The 24762-nt window shown below is 34.2% G+C and overlaps 1 protein-coding gene across 3 annotated transcripts in view; it reads left to right on the forward strand.

Moving 5' to 3' along the window:
* The first annotated feature begins 15416 nt into the window (after positions 1-15416).
* LOC144975792 (uncharacterized) overlaps positions 15417-24762 on the forward strand; it is a 26677-nt gene continuing 17331 nt past the window's right edge. The window contains exon 1 of one of the 3 annotated variants that reach the window (XM_078919981.1): positions 15417-15835. The gene's annotated coding sequence lies outside the window, so the exon portion shown is untranslated. Of the gene's footprint in view, positions 15836-18590; positions 18846-24762 lie in introns of those variants that run through there. The other 2 variants (XM_078919994.1, XM_078919986.1) reach the window with 2 other exon arrangements.

The following is a 24762-nucleotide window of genomic DNA, read 5'->3' on the forward strand; positions in this document are numbered from 1 at the left end:
GGCCTTGTCCGTCTTGTTTACAATTATAGTCTCATAATTGGATGTAGGTACCAGTATAGATAGTGAATTACTACATTAATACATTTGATTTATATAAGTTAGGTATGTATAATATGAAATGGAACTATAAATAATGTAAATTATACTATTTTCCGCAAGTTCCTAGCATGGCTTCGCTTTGTTATTATATTATATATATATATATATATATATATATATATATATATATATATATATATATATATATATATTATCACACTATATCAATATAAAGGATGGGATTGCTAGGAATTTGTGGAAAGACTCCCGTAAACTACCATCATTGTACTACAGAAGACAAAGAGGAGACATGATACAAGTATATAAGATAATAAACGAGAAAGATAGAGTAGATAGAGAGCAAATACTACCAGAGAGCACATTTAATAGAACGAGAGGACATAGCGACAAATTAAAAAAAAGACAGGCCAGATTAAATGTAAGAAAATGCTCCTTTGGACTCAAGAGTGACAGATAACTGGAACAGCCTTCCAGAAGATGTAATTAAAGCGAGGACAGTGAATGAGTTCAAAGACAAGTTAGACAAACACTGGCATTACAAGCGTTACCAGCTCCGCCCCAACCATGCAGGTGCGCGTAGATATATCAGAGATAGTGCAGAACGGGTATTACAGGCATAGCCTTCAACCCGAAGAAGAGGTATCAAGGTATCAAGGTGTCAACGTAAAATACATTTATTTTAAGTGGTGAAACGAAGTTTGGCGTAGGGAAAGTAATTGACTACCCACTCAGCAATTGGATTTTGAACTTAGAGATAATTACACCACTTGAAACAATAAAAATTAACATTTATTGGGCATTGGGCAAACTCAATAATTATTAAAATGTCTAGTAATATATATAATAATCAATAATGATTAAGAGTAGAGTGAATCTAGGGAATAGCTGTCCTGAACGTTGCCAATATATAGCCGTATCACCGATAGACAACTGCAATTTTAATGAATGACGGCAATCTCTTGAATTGATTTTTCGGGATCCCAGTACAAAAAGATTATTCGCTCAAAGTTTATTTATATATATATATATATATATATATATATATATATAATATATATATATATATATTGATATGTCTCAACTGGCCTTATTCCGAAGCAAGGGCAGGACATACAGATACCAGTTGTGAACGTGGATAGATGATAAAAGTGTTGATCAATTTAGAATTCAACAATCATACTTTCCCCCTAAAAACGAATGTCCACTCACAGTTATACATTAACATTATCTCATTCCACGTATAAAAACTATGTAAGATCCGAACAGTATGCAGATTTTGTAATACGGTAGATCAGTTTTGAATTTATCGGCTCTCATAATTCTGTGTAAAAACTAATTTCAAACCTTTTCAGATCTTTAAATCAAATCCACATGCCGTTATCTCGATAATTCGCCAGTATTTGAAAAATGAATGTTAATCTCTTACCTCCAAACGATATCATACGTTCCTGAAAGATTCCGTTCTCTTCTTTGGTCGATATGAAAATAGTAGAAAATCTAGAGAGCAAGCAGTGGTGGTCATCGGTGTGAGACAAGTCAACCGTCAGTGAATTTGAAATCACGATTTTAGTTAGGTTGGCTCATGTGTAGTCGTGAGTTGTTGTTTCAAAAACGTAAAGAAAAGGTACACTCAGTAAAAGTCAATGATTTCGCAGCTCTAAAGGTACGACTCTACATATATAACATACAAACAAAGCTAATTATAATAAAATGGCCTCGACGCTTTGAAACACATGTGTGACGAAAATCAAAATTATTTGAACTCTATTGATGCTGTGCGGTTGGCCAAAAAGCTCACAACATTTCACACACCGGAAATAACGTTTCAACATACAAAACTGTCTGTAACCTTAAAGTTTATAGTCCGATTGATAGAATTTAGTGAGAACCACTCATAAAAATGGCTGGCGAAAAATAATAACAAAGAACTGAGACATCATTTTGGGACATCAGTATTTCAAACAGTTCAATCCATGTTTATGAGTAATTCTCACTAAACTGTATTAACCAGACTAATCTACGTTCATGGTTACAGAAAGGTTGTGTGTTGATCCATTATATATAATTTCCGGATGGCACTGTTGTGAATTTCTAAGCCAAGCTTGCACTATCTTTTGATTACGCGTTTTTGAATGTATTTTAAAGCCAGTATCGATGCTGTGCGCTTGGCAAAGAAACTCACAATATTGCCATCCGGAAATATAACGGACCACCACACAAACTTTAAACTTGAGCTTTTATATAGAGCAATATCCACTAAACGTGCTCAAAGCGCTTTACAAGGAGTCCCTGGCCAACAGCAACACTTAACAAGACGGACGGTACATAGCGACTGTTAGGCGATATTACATTTTTTCGGACAAAGACAACACTTAACGGCCAGCACTCATTTTACACCTGAGTACGGTGAGAGAATGTGAGTGAGGACGATTTTCCAAGGACTCAACTATGTGCCTATCGAGGCTCGAACCCAGGACCTTCCGATTCGAAAGCAAGTGTCATACCTCAAGACCATATACCCGGACTATGTGTCATCTTGAACGTTTATAATCTGGTTAATACAGTTTAGTGAGAATTACTCATAATTATGGATGGCAAAAACCAATAACAATGACCTGAGTGATGTTAGCTCCGTTCGATCTATAGAGCAATACCTATTTGAGACAAAAGCCTCAAATTTAAGTTCTGGAAAAGACAAAATACAACGATCCATTTTCAATTCAGTTATTTGATATTATCGTACGTCGACACGTTGTTTAGATAAAATGATTTAGTGACTTAAAAGTAATAACGACAACGACGACGACGATGATGATGATGATGATGATGATGATGATGATGATGATAATGATAATATTAATAATAATAATAATAATAATAATAATAATAATAATAATAATAATAATAATAATAATAATAATAATAATAATAATAAATAAAATAATAATAATAATAATAATAAATAATAATAATAATAATAATAATAATAAAATAATAATAATAATGATAATAATAATAAAATAATAATAATAATAATTAATAATAATAATAATAATAATAATAATAATAATAATAATGATAATGATGATGATGATAATAATAATAATGATAATAATATATAGATAACGATGATGATAATGATGATGATGATGATGATGACGATGATGATGATGATGATGATGATGATGATGATGGTGATGATGATGATGATGATGACGATGTTGATGATGACATCATGATGAGGATGATGATGGTGATGATGATGATGATGATGATGATGATGATGATGATGATGATAATGATGATGATGATGATGATGATGATGATGATGATGATGATGATGATGATGATGATGTAGATGGTAATGATAATAATAATAATAATAATAATAATAATAATAATAATAATAATAATAATAATAATAATAATAATAATAATAATAATAATAATAATAATAATAATAATATGGCGCATTTTCAAAATAATATAATGCTGAATACGATTGAAACTTGAGCATTTATATAGGGCAATAGCCACTAAATGTGCTGAAAGCGCTTTACCTAGCCAAAAGCAACACTTTACGTGTAGGATGAGACCCGCCTATTAGACGATATTACCAGTGTTCCCGACAGAAAAATCTCTCACAATGGTGAGACCATAGAACATTCGGTCCGAAAGCGAGTGGCATATCACTTGGTCACATTGCCGCACAGTGAATTGCATGCAATCAGTATTGATGGTATACATTTAGGCAAATAATCTCCATTTCTGCCCGCCAAATCAATTGTATTAGCACACAAAACTATGTATAAACTTTAACGTTTGTAGTCTGCAAGAGGAACTTTAGTGAGAACTCATCGCCCAACTGATGGTCTAAAAAGAACAGCAAAGAGCCAAGTGATATCAATTTCATTCAAATATTTGCGCAACTGTCTGACAATGATACGGATGGCGCTTAATACGTGGGACAGCAACATAAAATGATTTGTGTTTTAAAACTGCTTGGAGACAATGTTGTCATTTGATTTTTTTATTTAGCATTATTTTTTTTTTGTTTTGTTTTGTTTTGTTTTGTTAATCGGACATTTAATGATGTGAAAGGGTATTTTTTCACGGCAAATCGTGTAAATTGTAACTTTGAACTGAGTTCACGGGAATCCTTGGTTTGGAGATGATAATAAATCATATTAGTAATGTGTTTGATTTGTTGGCGAGATGAACGATTTTCATGTTTCCAAATTTGAAAAATGGAAAGGACCTAAATTATTTTTCCACGTGCTAGAGATGGTCAAATTGCGAAACCTGCTCAAAATGACCTAAATAGCAAAACGTGTTCTGAGTTTAGAAATATCCAACATCGCAAAAGGTCATTTTGTTCAGCTTGACCAATGGATACGTTTACAACGTTCATAAACTTGAAGCGGTGTGTTTCAAATAAAAATCCAATCGTTAGACAGTAGCAAATCATGTGATCAATGACCCAATTGGAAGAAAACCTGAATATACGAGCTCTGATTATGCTTTAATTGTGTACACAGCTAGGACTTCATAGATGTCACTGGCATGTAACACAAAATGCGAGCACATCATATTTGTACATAAGTCTTTAGTACCTACAACAATAAGTGGTATAGATAGTATGCGCTTGGCTAAGAAGCTCATAACATTGTCATCCGGAAGTATAACGGACCAACACACAAAACTGTGTGTATCCATGACCGTTTATAGTCTGGTCAATACAGTTTAGTGAGCATTACTCATAAACGCGGATGCAATAAACAACAACAAAGACCTGAATGACGTCAACTAAGAACTATCTAGAGTGAAGTCTCCACATTTGGTCGTGAAATCGCTCTGGTGTAGCCTAACTTTTACATAGAAGCAACGATTGTTTCGGCCATATAAACTAGGAGATCTACCTTTAACTAATCATATGTTGATGCAAGCAGTAAATTACTTTAAGGTCACACAACAGGCATTGGAAGTTATTTTGACAAAGGTTCTCATATCGTACACGTTTTACAAGGGTTCTTCAAGTCGTACACTTGGGTCGCCTCATATCGTAGACTAAGCCAATTTCGTGTTCATGGCCCAACAGCAATCTTGTTATTATAAAAATAGCAATGATAGTATAGTAATTTACTTAAACTAGTAAAAATCCCGCAATTTCGGGGGAAAGAACTATTTTCATTCGATATTGTACCCACCATCATTTAATGAGGGCAGATTGGTAAACAACGTTGTCTGTGTAACTTGGTACATCCTCTGTTGATTTTTCGTGTGGCCCAACATGAAGTGTAAGCCACTATAGCCTCTGACCCGTGACACAGCAACATACAGTTGTCCGTGTGTGAAAACAGGTTGTGGTAAGAAAATCAACTGCGAAAATAAACCTGAAGTAGCAGACGTGAGCAGAGCTGAAAGGCGATCATGGGATCGAGAACTTACCTTACAGTATTACAGTACTCTGGTGATCATGTTTGGTGGCGTTTTTATGCACATCCACTGGAGGTGTACAAAAATGCACCGTTTTTATGCACCTCCGTTGGCGGTGCTGGTTGATTAATAAAAATGTTGCTGCTTGAAGCTCGAAGGAAAAAATAACGATAAGTGTTGAATTTTAAGCCTCAATTTAATAAACGAAGACATCCTGTGGACGTTTCTGATTTCCCCTTTATCAACAAAACACGACGAATAAGACACTTAGGACGAATGAGAGTTGTGTAGTGTGAATGGCGTAGATAAGTTAAATAGACAAAAACGATGATGGGACAGGAAGTTTTTGAAAAATATCAACAACAACAACAACAAAGAAGAAGAAGAAACAAAACCCAATAAAATGACAAAGACGCGGTAAACGAATACAGTGATGATAATGATAAAATATTATAAAATGATAACAATCGACGTTTACATATAAATGCACGTCGATAACACATTGAATGGTACCGATGTTGTTTTTTTTTTAATATAATAATAATAATAATATAATAAATAATAATATAATAATAATAATAATAATAATAATAATAATAATAATAATAATAATAATAATAATAATAATAATAATAATAATAATAATAATAATAATAATAATAATAATAATAATAATAATAATGATAATAAAAATATAATAATAATAATAATATATTAATATAATGTTTTAAATATATGTCCAGTAACTATAACAACAAAAATGATGTCTTTCTCAATAAAGTAAACTTTTTTTTAAATGTCCACAATGGGATTGAACTCAGTACTTTCAAGGTTAGGATCTGACAGCTTATCCACTGCGCTACGGAGCCAGCTGACTGCTCATAACTTTTAATAAGGTCTTTCTAAAACCTTATTTTACCTTCAATGCAACTTCTATTTTCTGGTTTTAAATTTCGATTTTGTAGATTATTATTATTATTATTATTTATTAATTTATTACCAAAGAAGTTAAACCTGAGTATTGTCCACCCGAAACCATCACAGTGAAAGCATCAAATGGGCAATAATAATACTTGATGTCATAAATAGATGAAAACTGTTGAAAACTTAGTGTAGATCTGAAATCCGTAAAGTAATTAAGTGAATACATTATTTCGAATGCAACGATTTGCGTAAAAACGCCAAACTGACAACTTTTTACAGTGTCGAAATTGATTGTTTTTGAGAGTGTTAGTGTCGTCGGTACATATTTGATGATATCTGTTTGACTCAACGAACTTTCAAACTGACTTTAAATTATAATAGGAAATCACAGATGACTTCCTGCTGATGATTTATAATTATACCGACATCCCTTATTTATTATTTTTTGTATTTATTTTCAATTCCATTGTATTTTTTTTCCAACAACAGTCTACACGTTTTTATATTTCACTTTCTAAACTGCATTACACAGTTCCTCCCCGCCTCCCCTCTTTTCACCTAATTAATTGCGCACCTTTTAGAAATATCTAGTATTCTATTTTTATTCGTGCTTCCTTACTAAGGAACATACTATTTCTCTTATGTTTTGTTTATTCATCTTAACTACGCCACTCTCACATTATCTCATTCATCTGTGGTGTTTCATTCATCCTGTTTTGTTGATAAAGGGGAAACCCGAAACGTTCATTTGATCTGTTTTTGTAATTAGATTGAAGCTCACATTCAATTTCACATTACTATTTATTTCTTCGACCTTTGAGCAGCAACATTTACAGTGAATACATTATTGCGAATGCAACGATTTGCGTAAAAACGCCAAACTGACAACTTTTTACATTGTCGAAATTGGTTGATTTTGAGAGTGTTAGTGTCGTCGGTACGTATTTTATGATATCTGTTTGACTCAACGAACTTTCAAACTGACTTTAAATTATAAAAGGAAATCAAGTTATCTGTTTATCTATCTGTAAAAAATATATTTCTAATTTTCAAATCGTTCAGAGAGGTGTGCGCCGTATATTTTTTTTATTGACTCAAATAAGCACAATGTTCTCCACAAAGCTATATTTTTTAAAGAAAGGATATTAGAAAATGATTGGTTTATTCAGATATACAATTTATTCAAGAGACGAATTTTATTGACGTTTCTGGTTTTTTTCTTAAATATCATGATCAATTTCCCTTTTACCGTTGTTTCTTTTCACCAACTTTTTAAAGCTGTCAAGATCTCATCTTTTATTTTGAGTCATACATAGATGGAGTTGATGGTAGTTATAATTTACTCCAGAAACGAACATTATAGCCTTTTCGGGTTTACCCTTTATCAATCGTGATAGACACTTTACATCGTTTTTGTTTGTTTTGTTTTTGTTTTTTTTTTAATTTCCCGAATATCAAGATATCACACTTTATGATATTAAGTTATGCTGTGAGGTACATGCTAGCAGGTAATAGTTTTTCTAATGTTGGATGATTGGACTGTTCTCTATCTTTTTAAATATTCTATTTTGATGTGCCTAAACCCCATTCAAACCAGCCATTTGCTTCCCTCAAACAAATTTGGAGGGCAACGGGATTATATTCCAGCACTAAAATAAATATCTTTAAAAGTAATATCTTGAGCGTTTTGCTCTATGGTTCAAAATGTTGGAAGATCACAGAGAGTATCATCCAGAAACTTGAAGTATTCCAAAACAAATGCGACGAATCTTCAAGATATTCTGGCCAAACACAAGCTCAAATGAGGACTTGAATGCGAGAGCTGGAGTCAGTGGATAGTCCCATTAAAAGGAGAAAATGGCAATGGTTGGGGAATGTCTGTCGCAGACTGATGAAACACTGACTAGGAAGGCTCTAAGATAGACATTGTACATGCGAGTTTCTTGGAGTTGAACAATATTTCTAGGTCGTGTAAGGTCAGAAAAAGTGTAGAGCGGACACCTACATCAATAATAATGAGATATAAAGGAAGTAGAGAAGTGCCAGATGAAAACAGAGAATTAAAAAAAGAACGGTGTCAGTGAGCCAAACACGAAGCCCAACTGGTAGGGCACCACCCTTCGCTTCACTGACATAGAAAGGTAAAATGAGATTGAAAAGCAGGCACCCTGTAACGCATATTTTTATTCGTGCGGGGGAGAGCACACATATCATCCACGGAGACGCACCACTAATAAAAAACGCATGTGACAAGTGGGATATATTATTCGAATATCAGTTTAATCAATTTATAGATCGATGTAAATTCCCCTGGGTTTGTTGAAGCAGACACTCAAGAATTCCATCTTTAAAAATAGCAAGCTTTTAATGAGATTGCATCGAGTTGAGAACCACACAGTGGATTTGAAGAAACAGTTGTTGATGTCATCCATCAATTCTTCGATTCCATCCATAAAAGGAATTGAATGTTAATTTCTCTTCAACCATCCCATCTAACTCAGATAGTAGGCCATCCTCCGCGATTGTGAAAAATGAGAAGAAAAAATACATAAAATAAAATTTATTGTCCTTTTATTCTGAGACAGATTTTGAACACGTAAGCAAAACATGACACTACATACCACTCAAGCATTGTAATGGCAATATGTAATCAAACTTTCCCCGTTTTCCTTCCCTAGCCTCTCTCTCTCTCTCTCTCTCTCTCTCTCTCTCTCTCTCTCTCTCTCTCTCTCTCTCACTCACACACACACACACACACACACACACAACACAACACACTCAGAGTGAACAGTATTGATCCCGTCTGCAGTCTAGCATGGTGATTGAGTAGATGGAACTATTAGATCTGGCCGAAAGTGATAGCGCACTACCCTAAATTGCTTGTGTTCGTTTGACGCTCATCATCATATCGTGTCGCGCCAGTGGTGGATCCATTGGATGGCTTCAGGGGTGCAACCTCTCAGGTCCATATCACTGATATGGTGTCCAAGTTCGCTCTCGTGAAGGATGTGGTCCATGTTTTGAGCCGTGTGTCCACATTGACATCGGCAGTCTGAAGAAAGTCCCCATTTTTGTAAGGTTGTTTTGGTCTTCCCCACTTTAGACCTTGCCCGGTTCAGTGTCAACCAATCTTTCCTGGGGAGATTTACTCCGCTTGGCAGTTCTTCTTTGGGTTCCTGAATGGCATCATTTGGGCAGCAGTCCCATTCTTTCCATGTATGCACTCTGTATATGGTTGCATGGTCTGGGTGGATGCCTTCAGTTGTCAGGAAGCTTTTCCTAGATTTCAGTCTCCTTGGCACGATGTTATGCTCATAAAGAGGATGTCTGGTGTCGCTTTCTTGTTTGTATTTCTGGACTTTGGTCTGTGCGTCTCTGTGGATGTGTGGTGGTGCTATCCCCGCTAGTCTATAGATGGCTGGTATGGGGGTAGGTCTCAGTGTCCTAGTAATAATGCGACAAGCATTGTTTAGTTCATGGTCTATCTTATTGGCGTGGCTTGACCTAGCCCAGACTGGTGAGCAATACTCGGCCGAGGAGTAACAAAGTGCCAGGGCCGTTATCCTTAGGGTTTTCGGGTCTGTTCCCCATCTTGTGTTTGCAAGTTTCCCAAGCAGGCTGTTCCTGGTGGCCACCTTCCCCTTAATCTTCTTTGCATGTTGAGCAAACGATAGTGTGCGGTCCAAGGTAACTCCAAGGTAGACAGGGAAGTCGTTGTTTTCAAGTGCTGCACCATTCCATGTTACAATTAATTTCCTGTTTGCTTGGTGGTTATTCAGGTGGAATGCACAAACCTGTGTTTTGCTCGGGTTTGCATTTAATGAGTTTTCCTCATAATAGGTCGTGAGCGTGTTCAGGGCAGCTGACAATATGTCTTCAATTTCTTTGAAATTTCTTGATTGTGTGGCAAGGCACAGGTCATCGGCGTATATGAACCTCCTATAAAAACTGAAACAAACTCTGCTTCTACAGGCCTTATAACTATTACTAAGGATTACATTTTTATTCTTTCTTTAGCTGAGTGAATATCGATATTCACATTTGACTCCACTCACTTCTATGAGTTTCGAGGCCACATAGAATATCAATCTACCCTCCCTCCCCTCTCTTTAACAAAATTATCTATATCTTCTCTTATGTATAATACTGCTAGAATCACATCTAACGAGTCTGTAACGTGATGCAATTCAATACCATACATTGGTCGTTAAATCGTTAAACAGCAGCTACCGACAACTCATGCCTACGTCCATGGTCAAGAGCTCTCGTGTTCCTGAAATATTTATTTAGTCTGATTATAATCAATAGCAATTATGGTCATGCAACACTGGACAATGAATGGGAACCTAAAACCCCTTCAAGGAATATATGGTTTACTATGGTTTAAATGGACTATTTGCGTTGTTTTCACTCACAACGCGGAAGAGGACCAAATAGCGGTGATTATGATGATGATGATGATGATGATGATGATGATGATGATGATGATGATGATGATGATGATGATGATGTAGATGCTGCTGCTAATTAATAATAATAATAATAATAATAATAATAATAATAATAATAATAATAATAATAATAATAATAATAATAATAATAATAATAATAATAATAATAATAATGACGATAACGATGATAATGATGATGATGATGATGATGATGATGATGATGTTATTGATGATGATGATGATGATGATGATGATGATGATGATGATGATGATGATGATGATTATGATGATGATTAATAATAATGATAATAATAATAATAATAATAATAATAATAATAATAATAATAATAATAATAGTGAACACCTTTGTAGATGTTGCGCTATAAAAAGGCTGTGTTTTTTAAAATGTATCAATACAATAAAGTCTTAACCTGGGACCTCTTTGAAGACACGGGGTTAAGAGATTCAAGCGAATCGATTATCAATACAATTTAGCAATCTACAAAGTGACAAATTTCTGGCCGATATAGAAAAGTGTGTAGGTTATTGTCAATATATCTACTGCTAGGATGTAGGGTGGACGATTCATACATCACCACTGATCATCGATGGAGTATGACGCTATTATTCTTTCTTTAGCTGAGTGAATATCGATATTCACATTTGACTCCACTCACTTCTATGAGTTTCGAGGCCACATAGAATACCAATCTACCCTCCCTCCCCTCTCTTTAACAAAATTATCTATATCTTCTCTTATGTATAATACTGCTAGAATCACATCTAACGAGTCTGTAACGTGATACAATTCAATACCATACATTGGTCGTTAAATCGTTAAACAGCAGCTACCGACAACTCATGCCTACGTCCATGGTCAAGAGCTCTCGTGTTCCTGAAATATTTATTTAGTCTGATTATAATCAATAGCAATTATGGTCTTGCAACACTGGACAATGAATGGGAACTTAAACCCCCTTCAAGGAATGTATAATTTACTATGGTTTACATTGACTATTTAAGTTTTCTCTCACAAATGGCGGTGATGATTATGATGATGATGATGATGATGATGATGATGATGATGATGATGATGATGATGATGATGATGATGATAATCAATAATAATAATAATAATAATAATAATAATAATAATAATAATAATAATAATAATAATAATAATAATAATAACATTATGATATTGATGATGATGATGATGATGATGATGATGATGATGATGATGATGTAGTAGATGCTGATGATAATTAATAATAATGATAATAATAATAACAATAATATTAATAATAATAATAATAATAATAATAATAATAATAATAATAATAATAATAATAATAATAATAACCATAATAACAATCATGATGATGATGATGATGGTGATGATGATAATGATGATGATGCTGATAATGATGTGATGACGATAATATAATAATATAAATAATAATAATAATAATAATAGATAATAATAATAATGATAATAATAATAATGATAATAATAATAATATAATAATAATAATAATAATAATAATAATAATAATAATAATAATAATAATAATAGTGAGCATGTAGATGTAAAAAGGCTATATTTTTTAATGTATCAATAAATTAAAGTCTTAACCTGGGACCACTTTGAAGAAACGGGGTCAAGAAATTTAAGCGAATCGATTATCAACACAATTTAACAATCTACAAAGTGACGAATTTTTGGCCGATATAGAAAAATGTGTAGGTTATTGTCAATATACTGCTGCTAGGATGTAGGGTGGACGATTCATACATCACCACTGAACATCGACGTCATGGAGTATGACGCTGGGCATAGCCAGCGAAGAATGCTATGTATCTGGGTCATTAAATTGGTATGTAAATAATGTTTTGCCCTGAGGGAAACTCACTGGTATAGATAAGAAGCTCATAACATTGCCATCCGGAAGTATAACGGACCAACACACAAAACTGTGTGTATCCATGAACGTTTATAGTAAGGTTAATACAGTTCAGTGAGCATTACTCATAAACGCGGATGGCAAAAAAAAACAATAACAAAGACCTGAGTGACGTCATCTTCGAACTATCTATAGATCATCGTAAGCGTTTCTATCTTTAGATCCGAAGACTGTATTCAAACCCAAAAAGTTACACTCTCACCAGGATCTTATTTATCAAACCACAGGCAGGCACTTCCTGCTTTGATCCACTCATAATGATAAGATCGGATGAATATGAATTTTAAAGTGAGTTATAAGTTTGTATAATTGCCATAGTTAGCTGAGTTCGATTAAATGGGCCTATGTAGCTCTGTCGCAAACGGATCTGTAAAGCATTCATAAAGAATTTCTTTTTTTCTGACCATCAGTGTTCGGATAGCTGGGTTTAAGTAGCAGAATTATTTTGTGACATACTATTGTCCTATCCAAAGGATAGAAAGCAATTGTCAAATTCACCTTCGTGTTAGATAAACTACTCGAATAGACTTTTTGATTAGTCCCTCAGAGATGTAGAGCCCATACAGCCAGAATGTTTAACCCAGTTTCCGAAGCGCATTACATCTCTCATTTGTTTTTAGTGTTGTATTCATTGTGTTTTTGATGACTTAGCGAGTTTGAGAGTTGTTTTTTTTCCAAAATGATGGTCATTTAAATCGATCGATATTTGAAGGACAAGTATTCTGGCCAAATTTTAAAATATTATGGGTTTTTCCAGGGGATGGCAGCATTGTCATTTCTTCGAGCTTCAAGCAGCAACATTTTCATCATGAAGTGCATTACGAGAAATAAAGTGAGTAGAGACATGCCAGAAGACATTAGAAAATAAAAACTTTTGGGAGGTGGGGGGATGAACCAACGCCTTCGTTGGAGCTCACAAAGGCCACGATTGAACCCACGACCCGATTGTTACGGCACCTCCCCATCGCCGCAAAAGTTTGTATTCTCTATTCTCCTCTGGCGCTTGCTTCTCTACTCATTTTATTTCTATCAACACAAGTGCCTAGTTACTGCTCTACTCACTTTTCTGAGGTGCATTACGCAAGGTAACAATCAATTGTAGGCTAAAATTTGAGGAGAAAGTTATTTCATTTCATATTACATTTACCCCCAGAGTTGAATTAGACCTTACTACCCAGTCAATGCAGGATGGACTGCGGATGGGTTTGAAATAATCTATCATATCTCTAATTAATGCTAGAATTGTTCACTTGTCAATCCGATAATTCAAATGGGCCCAGACAGTTGTTTGCCATGACATTTCAATAAATTGAATGCTTAAATTATCAATATTTATCTCGACTGGTTAAACAAGATTTCCAAATTGATCAGAGAGATAAAATAATAATGGATTCTCTACAAACATATGGTCTCTGTATCTTGTCATGCCCCCCCCCCCCCTACCCCAATATCCACAGTGTAAAATGAATGAGCTTCTATCTCTTTCATCTTGAGCAGTGACACAATACCACGGGCCCCGTTTAACCCATCTTATTTCAACCCCTTCCCTTATATCATAAAGATGAAATGGAAGTCTTACAGAAAAGGCCAACATGTAAACACATTATGTAAATTAGCATTCTTACGTCTGAAGGTAAGCTCTTCTTTCAGCCTCTCAGTGTTTTGCATACAAAATGTAGTCATTTGAGGAAAAAATAAGTATGCACCTCTACGACACCTCTGTAATGCTCGTTGCTGTCTCGTTTATCTAAATATAGAATGCCGAGTCTTGAAAAACAAACCAGTTTGTGCCGACGTGTGCTTATTAGCAGGTCTGATAAACCAAATTGTAATGGTATTATTGTAATTGAAATACTCTCAAACCAACGCAAAATAGTTTCCACGACAACGGTCTAGAAACGAGCCCATAATTGCGTCCTGTTATCAGACTTACAAATAATATGTTCTCGTCGGTTTGCGCGCATTGTTACGACTTCAGCCCTGATAATTCTTCCCGACGTGGATGTTGATCCAACTTCAATCTGTTTCCTATTTGAACAAATTCTCCGTTCTCTTACCTTTTGGTAGGAGCTTTAATTGTATATCTAGAACTTTTTACTATCCCATTTTCTTCCATTTTACTGGCGCTGATATGACCAATTGCAAGCGCCGTAAAACCTTTAAAAACAAACAAACTTCATAAGAGCAAATTGCTGGGATATGCAACTTGACTATTAAAACAGGATTAAGATTTCGTTACAACAGCGCACAGATTTAGACATGAAATCAACATGAATAGAAGAGTGTATGCTTTGGTCAATCGTTGATGAATTTCTTATGAAATTTTTATTCCATACGTCGATGACATCTTGAATTACGAATAATTGTATGGAGAAAGATACACAATATCAGCATAGAAATGATGATATGAAGCAACGAAAATTAAAGGAATTAGAAAAGACTAGGAAGATTCACGTATGAATGAGACCTAGATTGTGATAATTTGTTTATAAATAAACGCACCTTCACCACCCCCCCCCCCCCCCCCCCATCACCCCTCCAAGCCCCACCCCCTCTTTTTTTAAAATGATAAAATAGGTTTACTATAGTCGTCTTGATCGACGCAGTTAACGCGGACGAACAACGCAGCGGGACACATCGCGCACTGAATGGCATGTCGCGCTCTGCTTCAATGGGGTCCTCCATAATGTCAATGAAACTCGCTTAGTTGTCTGTCCAAAGGAGTGATATATAGCATAGGTTTAATGGATTTGTCGGATTTCCTTCACTGTTCTAGCATTTTTCTCTTCACCTTTGAACGCCTGAATGAAGACCAAAATAAAGGGACTTATGCTCAATTAGATCGTTGTTTAAAAATAATAAACATTGGATAGAGGTGCTTTAAATATTGGATTCATTCATCCCATGCTGTGTAATTAGAATGTTATTTCTGTTGGAGATTTTTGTTTTGGTCCTGATAATAATATAGTCCATTTAAGTGAGATTCCTGTGTCAATAGAGGTAAGTTCGGTGTTGGATATGTTTGTTGCGTATACATTCGTCGTAATGTTATTGTAAACAAAGGCTTGAGAAAAGTGTTTTTCTCATACCTATAGACTTAAAGTGGATTATGATATGACATTAGGTACCTACTGATTTGTTGTGACCTGCAGAACCCTTGCAAACAACCCCAGCAATCACAATAGCAACATTCTTAGTAGCTAATTATTTTAATACCGCGTGGGGTTTGCAATTCTACTATAAGGCTTTTCTCTTGGTTTTTTTTTTTCGTGGTGGTCCTCGTCCTCCTTTATCATATTTTATCCTACGTCTCTTCCCACTCTTCTTCTTCTTCTTTTTCTTCTTCTTCTTCTTCTTCTTCTTCTTCTTCTTCTTCTTCTTCTTCTTCTTCTTCTTCTTCTTCTTCTTCCTCCTCCTCCTCTTCCTACAACAACAACAACAACTACTACTACTACTACTACTACTACTACTACTACTACTACTACTACTACTACTACTACTACTACTTCTACTACTCTTATTCCTCCTCTTTCCCTCTTTCATTTCTTCTTCTTCTTCTTCTTCTTCTTCTTCTTCTTCTTCTTCTTCTTCTTCTTCTTCTTCTTCTTCTTCTTCTTCTTCTTCTTCTTCTTCTTCTTCTTCTTCTTCTTCTTCTTCTTCTTCTTCTACAATTCACAGATTGAATACCTTCATACCTTTAATACCTTCCATGCCGTCATACCCTCATACCTTGAATGTAATTACCTCGATAAAATTGTTCAATCCTGTGAATGGATCGGTCTATCCAACACATCTTTCAATCATTCATTTGTAAACCCACATCATTCCGTCGTTCGCTCATCGCCCCAAAACAGTTATCGATCTCAGTGACATACAGCTCTCACAGGCCGTGACTTCATTGGCTGGTATCGGCCATAAGTGATTGCTTTTTTGTTTTGTTATATTTTCATTTCTGCCTCATCTTTTTTTTATGTTAAGAAATGGCCCCAGTGCCTGAGATCGATGTAAAGCTATTCAAACGATTAATATAAGTTCACATATACCTGAAAAGTCAGTTCTTAAAAGAGAGAACATTATAATAATTGACAGAAAAGTATAAAGACCAGTGTCTTTTACGACCTGTTATAAATGAATGCATTTATGTTAAACATAATAATATCATTATTATCTGTTGCATTTTATATGTAACCACATATGCGCGCATTTCACGTATTAACAAGTAGACCCATGTAGATACGTCGGTTACCGCCGTGCAAGATAGAAAAAACAACAAAAACAAACAAACAAAAAACAAAAAAAAACAAGACAAACCAAAACAAAACAAAAACTACTCCTTGCATATCTTGTCGTTTAAGGGGCGGTGTGGGTCTTTTCTAAAAAAACATTAATTACCTATAATGGGCGGGTTTAATCATTCTGTATCGTCATTATAGGTTTAAAAACATTTTGGTGAAAAATATAAATTATCTGTGTTGATACTCGTTTTGCGACCTAATGTCGGGCTCTGGCATAAAATTATATAACAATCTTGTGGCAAATGGTCTACTAAAACTAATGAAGGTATGACCTCCATTTTCTTCCTTCGTATCAACAAATTATGTCACCATAGAGATATTTTACAGCTTTTGCTTATGGGATTTTTATTAGAACATTACTAGGTTGAGAACCAATATGTTATAACAAATTGATGTTAAAAATTTATAATTTGGATTATAATTTAAGATACACATACCTTATCAAAAAAAAAGCTCTCTATTGTGACATAATACATTTTCTCTGTGATGACTGTGGAAATTTTCAGACAATTTCATTGAATAGATTCTGAGAAACGTTTGACACAGTATCCCATACCCTTAGAAAAATGACATATTGAGAAAATAGCAAAATAGCTTTCCGTTTTTCACACTTTTCTTACTGCATCCTACCCTTTTCGACTGATTTTTTCGTGATTTTATAGTCTATTTTAAGAAGTTGGACTTTAATAATATTATTTCTAAGATGAAAAAATATCATTTTCCACTAAAATCTCAAAATCCATTTTTTAAAGGATGTTCCTAATAATTAGACCCAAACCGTCTCTTAAACCTGATGAGAGCGAGATTTTAGTACTGATGGTGTGTGCAGTGATTGCTACCATAGAACGTTGAGTCCTTCATAGCCATTAGACTCATGTATCCAGAGTTTATCCCAGTTTCTATAGCGTGAAACAGACAACACAATTGCTTGCTACCCTGTGGAAAGGATGCTAGTCTATCACAAACTACTATCTCCAGATCTAACAATCCGAGCTAACTAGTTATTAAGTCAGCAAAAAATCTCGACTTGGCTCGGGATCGACCTCGGTCCCTTTGCGTGTGAAGCAAGTGCTCTACCAACTGAGCTATCGGGATCCCAAACAGAGGTTAAATCCGTATAATTTCTCTGATGCCAGTAATGAATTCGGGGAGACTCATCGTGACTTCATTGAGTATCGCAATTCAATGTTCCGATTCAGAAACTAAAGACTGTCCGTATATACGAGGCAAAGGTCGAAAGTTAAACTCTTGAAGTGTTGGGTGTTTCCCAGATTTTAAACGGGATTTCAAAACCTAAAAAAACTAAACCCTCAAAGTAAATTAATACATTGCAGTGAAGGGGTTTTCAAGTTGTGACAACTTAAAGGAGAGCTTATGTAGTTGAACTAAAACTTCAAAATACAGTTTGTTTGTTTTTTAAAGAAATGGATAAAATGTCAGTGGCAAGCTGTCACCCAACTGATAAGAACAAACTACACATCGTTGGCGTTGTGTGTAGCTAATGCCATATCTGTCAATTTTTTACTCCGTGTTGCACATTATTGATGTTCTTAGATTTTTCCAATAATACAATGAAGCCGTGTGTATACTATTACTAACCATACTGTTAGTTATAGTCGAATGGATATTTTTATCGTGAGCAATGACAATGGCCTCTTTGTGTGTCACAAACAATAACAGTCGCTGGAGTGTAACCGATATAGAAGCTCAGATGGGTATGATTTTTTCTTACCTTGATTTCTATCCTTATTTCTTTCACTAATGTTTTGCATTGTCATGTATATGTCTGCCAGCTGCGAAATACTGGCAGGCAAATCTCTCAATCGATAATCTTGTAACTCAGTGATTGAATCACCAGCAATATGATACACGTTGCTTTGTGTACATGACGTTTCAATATCTGACACAAGTATACAAATAAATAAGGTGATCATATTACACCAGTGCTTGATTTGTTTCGTTTTGCCGGCATATCTAAATAGCTATATTTTTCCCTTAAATCATATGAAAATTAGTTATTTTTATCTAGATTTTTTTAATATTTGCTTTGTCTGGCCCTGTATTCTTCACATCTTTTCAAGCGTTTATCTATTGAATTAGTGCCTACTCCCACAATACTTTCATATTATTGTGCCATTGAAGAGTTTCATAGGATCACTAACTCGATCCGTCTCGAAACTAAAAATATAGTATATCCTGCTGCAACCAGCTATTTGATCTTATTCTATGAATGTAACTACACCACTATGTGTACCCTGATTGAAGGATAAAACCGATCAAAGTAGCCCATTTTACATGAGGTCACTTTGTAAACTTAGGTGGCATTAGACTTTGAACACATTAGATATAATGATATAATAGATTACGGTTGACATCACTCATTTTTGGGTGGACTTTTTTTCAGCAGGAAAGGCGATCAGTTGTCACCACATATAGAACGAATGAAGGTGACGTCACTTAAATGTTGGATTTATACCGCCAGTTTTGTGATTAGTTCTCACCAAATTTTCTAAGCCATACTATTAACGTTATTGGTTATACACAGTTTTGTGTTTTAACATGATTGATCTTTCATGCACAATTAACTGGTGAGTATTTTACTTAAGCGCATACCGTCAAATAGATACCACGCAATTTTGAATTGGTATAAGGGTTTTATCATCATCTTACCAGCCGCAGTAGGTCAGCTTTTTATAAAATCCGTAACTATTGATAAAATGGCCCAACTGGAAACGTATGTACGTTGAGGGTCTTTAAAATTAATTTATTTAGCAGTGATAAGATGATAACAATACCGGAGCTATTCTGCCGTTCTCTAAAGTAACACTTATTTAAGATTCAGGCCAGCAAACTCGCCTTTCAAATATATATTTTTTCAAAAAACAGCAGTTTTGATGGTATGCCTTTAAGTAAAATAAGTATCAAATCTACCCGCCGAATCAATCGTGCCAACACACAAAACTATGTATAATCTTAAAGATTTATTGTCTCATAGAGGGGATTTAGAGAGAACTGGCGGTCCAAAAACAGTGGCGCCAACTTCGTTCACTCTAAACCAATGTTTAAAAGACATCATTCGTTCATTCACTGTTTTTTAAAATGGCACCACGCTATTCTACGGGGAATGTTTTCAGTCTCGCATTGTAAACAGATGTAAATAGATCCTCTAAACAGTGTTGTTGCATTGTATTGTTTGCTTGGGACAATTCTTGTAGACAAAGCAGTACGTGTTGTTTGCAAGGACGTCAAGTTGAACAAGACACCACATTCATGTCAGAAAATAACTCGCTGGTTACAATGTTTGAGAGCAATGTAGCCCGTGTTTTTGTACAAGATAAACGAAAGCAGATTCGTTGACGTAATGAATTTTTATCTAAAACATTTTAAATAAGGACAGCATAGCAATAATACAGTTAAGTTTCAATAAGCTTGACCACTGAAATCTGAGTGTCTCGTCGGTTGGAACAGATACGTCATTCTTTGATTTCATTCATCGTGCTTTGTTGACAAAGGGGAGACCAGAAACATCCCCATTATTTGTCTTCATTAATTGAAGCTAACATTCCATTTGACTATTGTTATTTATAAATAAATGGATAAATTAAGGGAAAAGTTAAATCTCGTAAATGAAATAATTGATATTGCTTTTTTTATGTAAAGGCAAATGACACTTACGAATAACGCAGGGAAATGAAACTAAAATTTGTTAAAAACTAAAGAGAACAATATGCGTTTAATTTCACTCCTTATATCGATCAGTCTTTTCAGATGTGTCTTTATCATCAATACTTGTTACTGGAGAGACCGTGCTTATCACTGCTTAGAACATTCTCCCCCCTATCAATTTGTAATAACAATCGTGACAGCCGATCTTCACCCCGAGAGCTCCATTAACAGATAAGGCAACAAGAACATTATCCACACTGTCTGTCGGACAGTCTGACGTTAGTGGCTTGTTTTATGTCTTCTAACCGTCCAACGTTTTGCATATTTGCCATGTTACGACAGAAGTCAAATAAGAATGCGAAATTATCAAATGTAAAATCCAGTGATTTATTTCTATGACTTTAACTGATTAACAATTAATTGTGAGGTTAGCGCAAATGGAAGGTAAATAGCTTGGAGGTTGTGGTGGATATAATCAGTGGCGTGATATGCTTACAGTATAAAGCGGTGCCCGAATTAGAAGAAGAAAATGACTTACACATTCTACATTTGTAAATACAAAAGAAAGAGAAAAAAAATTAAGAAAAGACTTAGTTAACTATTACTTGTAAAGTAAATTTGCATGGTGATCACTGTTGGTGATGTTTCTATCCTTGCAAATATAATTTAAATATTTTGTTTGTAGAAACCACGGACGGCAACTATATCAGTTTTGTGAATTGAGCAAACCATCAAATAATTCAACCGCTCCTGATTCATTTCGCAAATACATTTTCTCTCATACATTTATTCAGTCAAAAACTAGGGGTGTTTTAACACGGGTAGAGGAGCCCTTTTTTTAAAACTTGACGTAATGAACACTTCAAAATCGGAAGGAAATGTATCGTGCATTTTTTGTTGTTCTACCAAATATAATCCAGACGTTCAATTTAAAAAAGGAGAGAAAAATCCTCAAAATGGCCATCATAATGGGCCAAAGGAGTCCCACATGTTTACACAAGTTCAACTATATTGATTGGAGTTTGAACACAGAAGGAAATGACTTAAGTTGACACATGCAGACATTGAAAACGTTTTAACTTTACGCCACTGATTTTGATATTACATAATCTAATTTTCATAGGCCATGACATTGTACGGTAAACCATTTGAAATATGAAATTAATAACCTTAAAAGTTTTTAGATAGCACAAATAATCAAATGCTTATTCGGTGTTGTTGTTTGATTTTTTTTTCAAATTGGAAAAATTATTTTTGTTGGTCGTGCACATATTTGCATGTCGGATACGAGAACTCAGTTACGGGCTTGTTTTAACAGAGTTGGGCAATATTTTGCCTTCGTTTGAGAGTCATTACAACAATATACTAATAAGTAAGTACACGTCGGTTGTGGGTGTATGGAATAGACATGCAAATCATCAGTACCATATAACAGAAATTTCTAGAGAGAGGAATCTCTAAGCTTGGATATGAATTATAAAAGCCAGAACCTATTACCGATGGTCGACAACAATTTGGCTATAGGTGGACAAGTTTTGTGGGGAAAATGATTTGTTTTGATGTAATATAATATAAATAATATAATAATAATAATAATAATAATAATAATAATAATAATAATAATAATAATAATAATAATAATAATAATAATAATAATAAATAATAATAATAATAATATAATAATAATAATAATAATAATAATAATAATAATAATAATAATAATAATAATAATAATAATAGTAATAATAATAATAATAATATTAATAATAATAATAATAATAGTAATAATGATAATAGGATAATGATAAATAAAAATAATAAAATCACTACATTCAATAATCACGATAAAGAGAGATAAACTGATAGTAATTGCCTTTAAGGGAGCCAAGATTATCTCTGCACCGGGTGAGTAAGAGGCTTTGAAAATTCAGTCACTGGGGTTCTTCAAAATTTGACTTTATTGTTTTTCCTGGTAGTCTTGTATCATTATACAGCTCGTTTATATATTCTGACCATCGATTGAGAATTTAATAATATTATTTCATTTGTTTGTTCGCTTGCAAGACAAGTTTTCTTATTGTTGCTTATCTATTATCAAGTTAAGAGCTGTCAAATTGTTATATTTATGCCTTTGAAATTGTTTTTACGGGATTTTGTGGATTTCATGTCAGATTGCAACCATTAAGACACATCGTTCTATTTTAATACTGACTTCATGGAAACACAAAATCCATTGTTGGCTTTATTCAACAACCAGAGCAGTCATTGTCTAATGCTTTTTATCCTTAAAACAAATCAAGAAATCTGGTACACTTTTATGAACTCGGTTTTAATAAAGGCAAGTCAGCTTTTACATCTATTCGACTCCTGATGAAGTCACTAACATGGTGCCTCGGTCACGTGTTTGTAGTCAACACCTGATTAATTTTGTACACCCATCTATTTATCTACGTATAAACACGTTATGTTCATTAATTTCTGTCTAATGCATTCATATTCGTATTCGTAGCCCGTCTATGCAAAAAAAGACGTGCATGTGTCAATAAATATATAAATGTATTTACTTATTATGTATCATACAGGTATGAAGGTGTTTGTGTGTATGTGTGTGTGTGTGTGTGTGTGTTTGTGTATGCGTGTATGCTTGTGTGTGTGTTTGTATATTCACGAATTAGAAAAATAATACTGATTAACACAAACAAGCGTTAAAACAAGTGTAGTTCTTGTAAGATAACAAGAGACTGTTTCTCAAGTGTATCTGCTTGTTATTCTCCCACTGTTATCAATACATATCTGTAGTTGTTGACTGTATCTGCCACTTTAAATCCATATTATATCAGGCAAAAACATGTCATTTCATACGATTTTATTCATGCTTAATAGAAAATCTTATCTGAGCTACTTCTCATGGGCATCTCTCTACTTGTCTGATACATTGGTAGTTTTGATTTTGCACAATCAATCAATCAATCAATCACTCGATCAATTTTTCAAGCAAGAATCAACTGATCGATCAACCAATTAACCAGATGATATAAATTTTTATTTCCGTTGGCTGATGAAAATCAAAATGTATTAATCGTAACCCAAAAGGTGCTTACAATAAAATGAACGTTCTTGAAAAAAGTCTTCGAAACATTAATTTTCACTTCTTCCTAGACGTTTAGTTTTGAATTATCAAAAGCTTTGCAATGTACCTTTAATCCCTCAAAGTAAATAAATCTCTTTTGTTTCATAACATTTTGGAATCAACGGTACCATACGGCACAGAACCTTGCTTTAATTCATTTGTCTCATTCTATTTTTACTCAATCAACTAGTTAACTGCCGTACAATGAAAAAAATGTTGTTGTTTTTTTAATTTGGCCAGAAAACTCTTCCTTCAAACATCGTTTGATTTAATTGACACTCATCTTGGCAAAAACTCTCGAACTTCGCGGAGTCCCAGGTTTGAGAGTTTTTTGCCAATATGAGGGGTCGATTGAAGAACTCGATATTTCAAGGACGAGTTTTCTGGCCAAATTTTAAATACGAGTTTTTCCAGTGTACGGCAGTTAACTTGTTAAAAACACGTCAATCTTTCCTTGCAAATTTCTACATATTATTTAAAGAAACCGGAGAACACTCAAACTCTTTGTATTTCGCTTGTCAACAGGCCCCTTACTATACCATTCTCTTTGGTTTTATCAGATAATCTAATCCCCTACCAGCGATGTTAAGTTTTAATCCAACTTGGTACAATTTCTTACCGACTTACTACAAGGCTGAAAATATAACAATAACAATGCTTTGTTGGTGAAAACGATTAGACGAGTGGTTGTTGTAACATAAATAATGAGAGAAATATGCTTTGAAAGAAAGTGAATCCCGCTGCTAAAGAGTTAATCTGTAAATAAGTACAACTCTATATGTACTGCGATCAATATCAAATAATAAACGTACCTACCGTGACACGATCGTAAAAAA

The sequence above is a fragment of the Berghia stephanieae genome, chromosome 1 (genome assembly GCF_034508935.2).
Source record: "Berghia stephanieae isolate SIO BIC M18660-M18661 chromosome 1, UCSD_Bste_1.3, whole genome shotgun sequence".
Classification (NCBI taxonomy): Eukaryota; Metazoa; Mollusca; class Gastropoda; order Nudibranchia; family Aeolidiidae; genus Berghia; species Berghia stephanieae.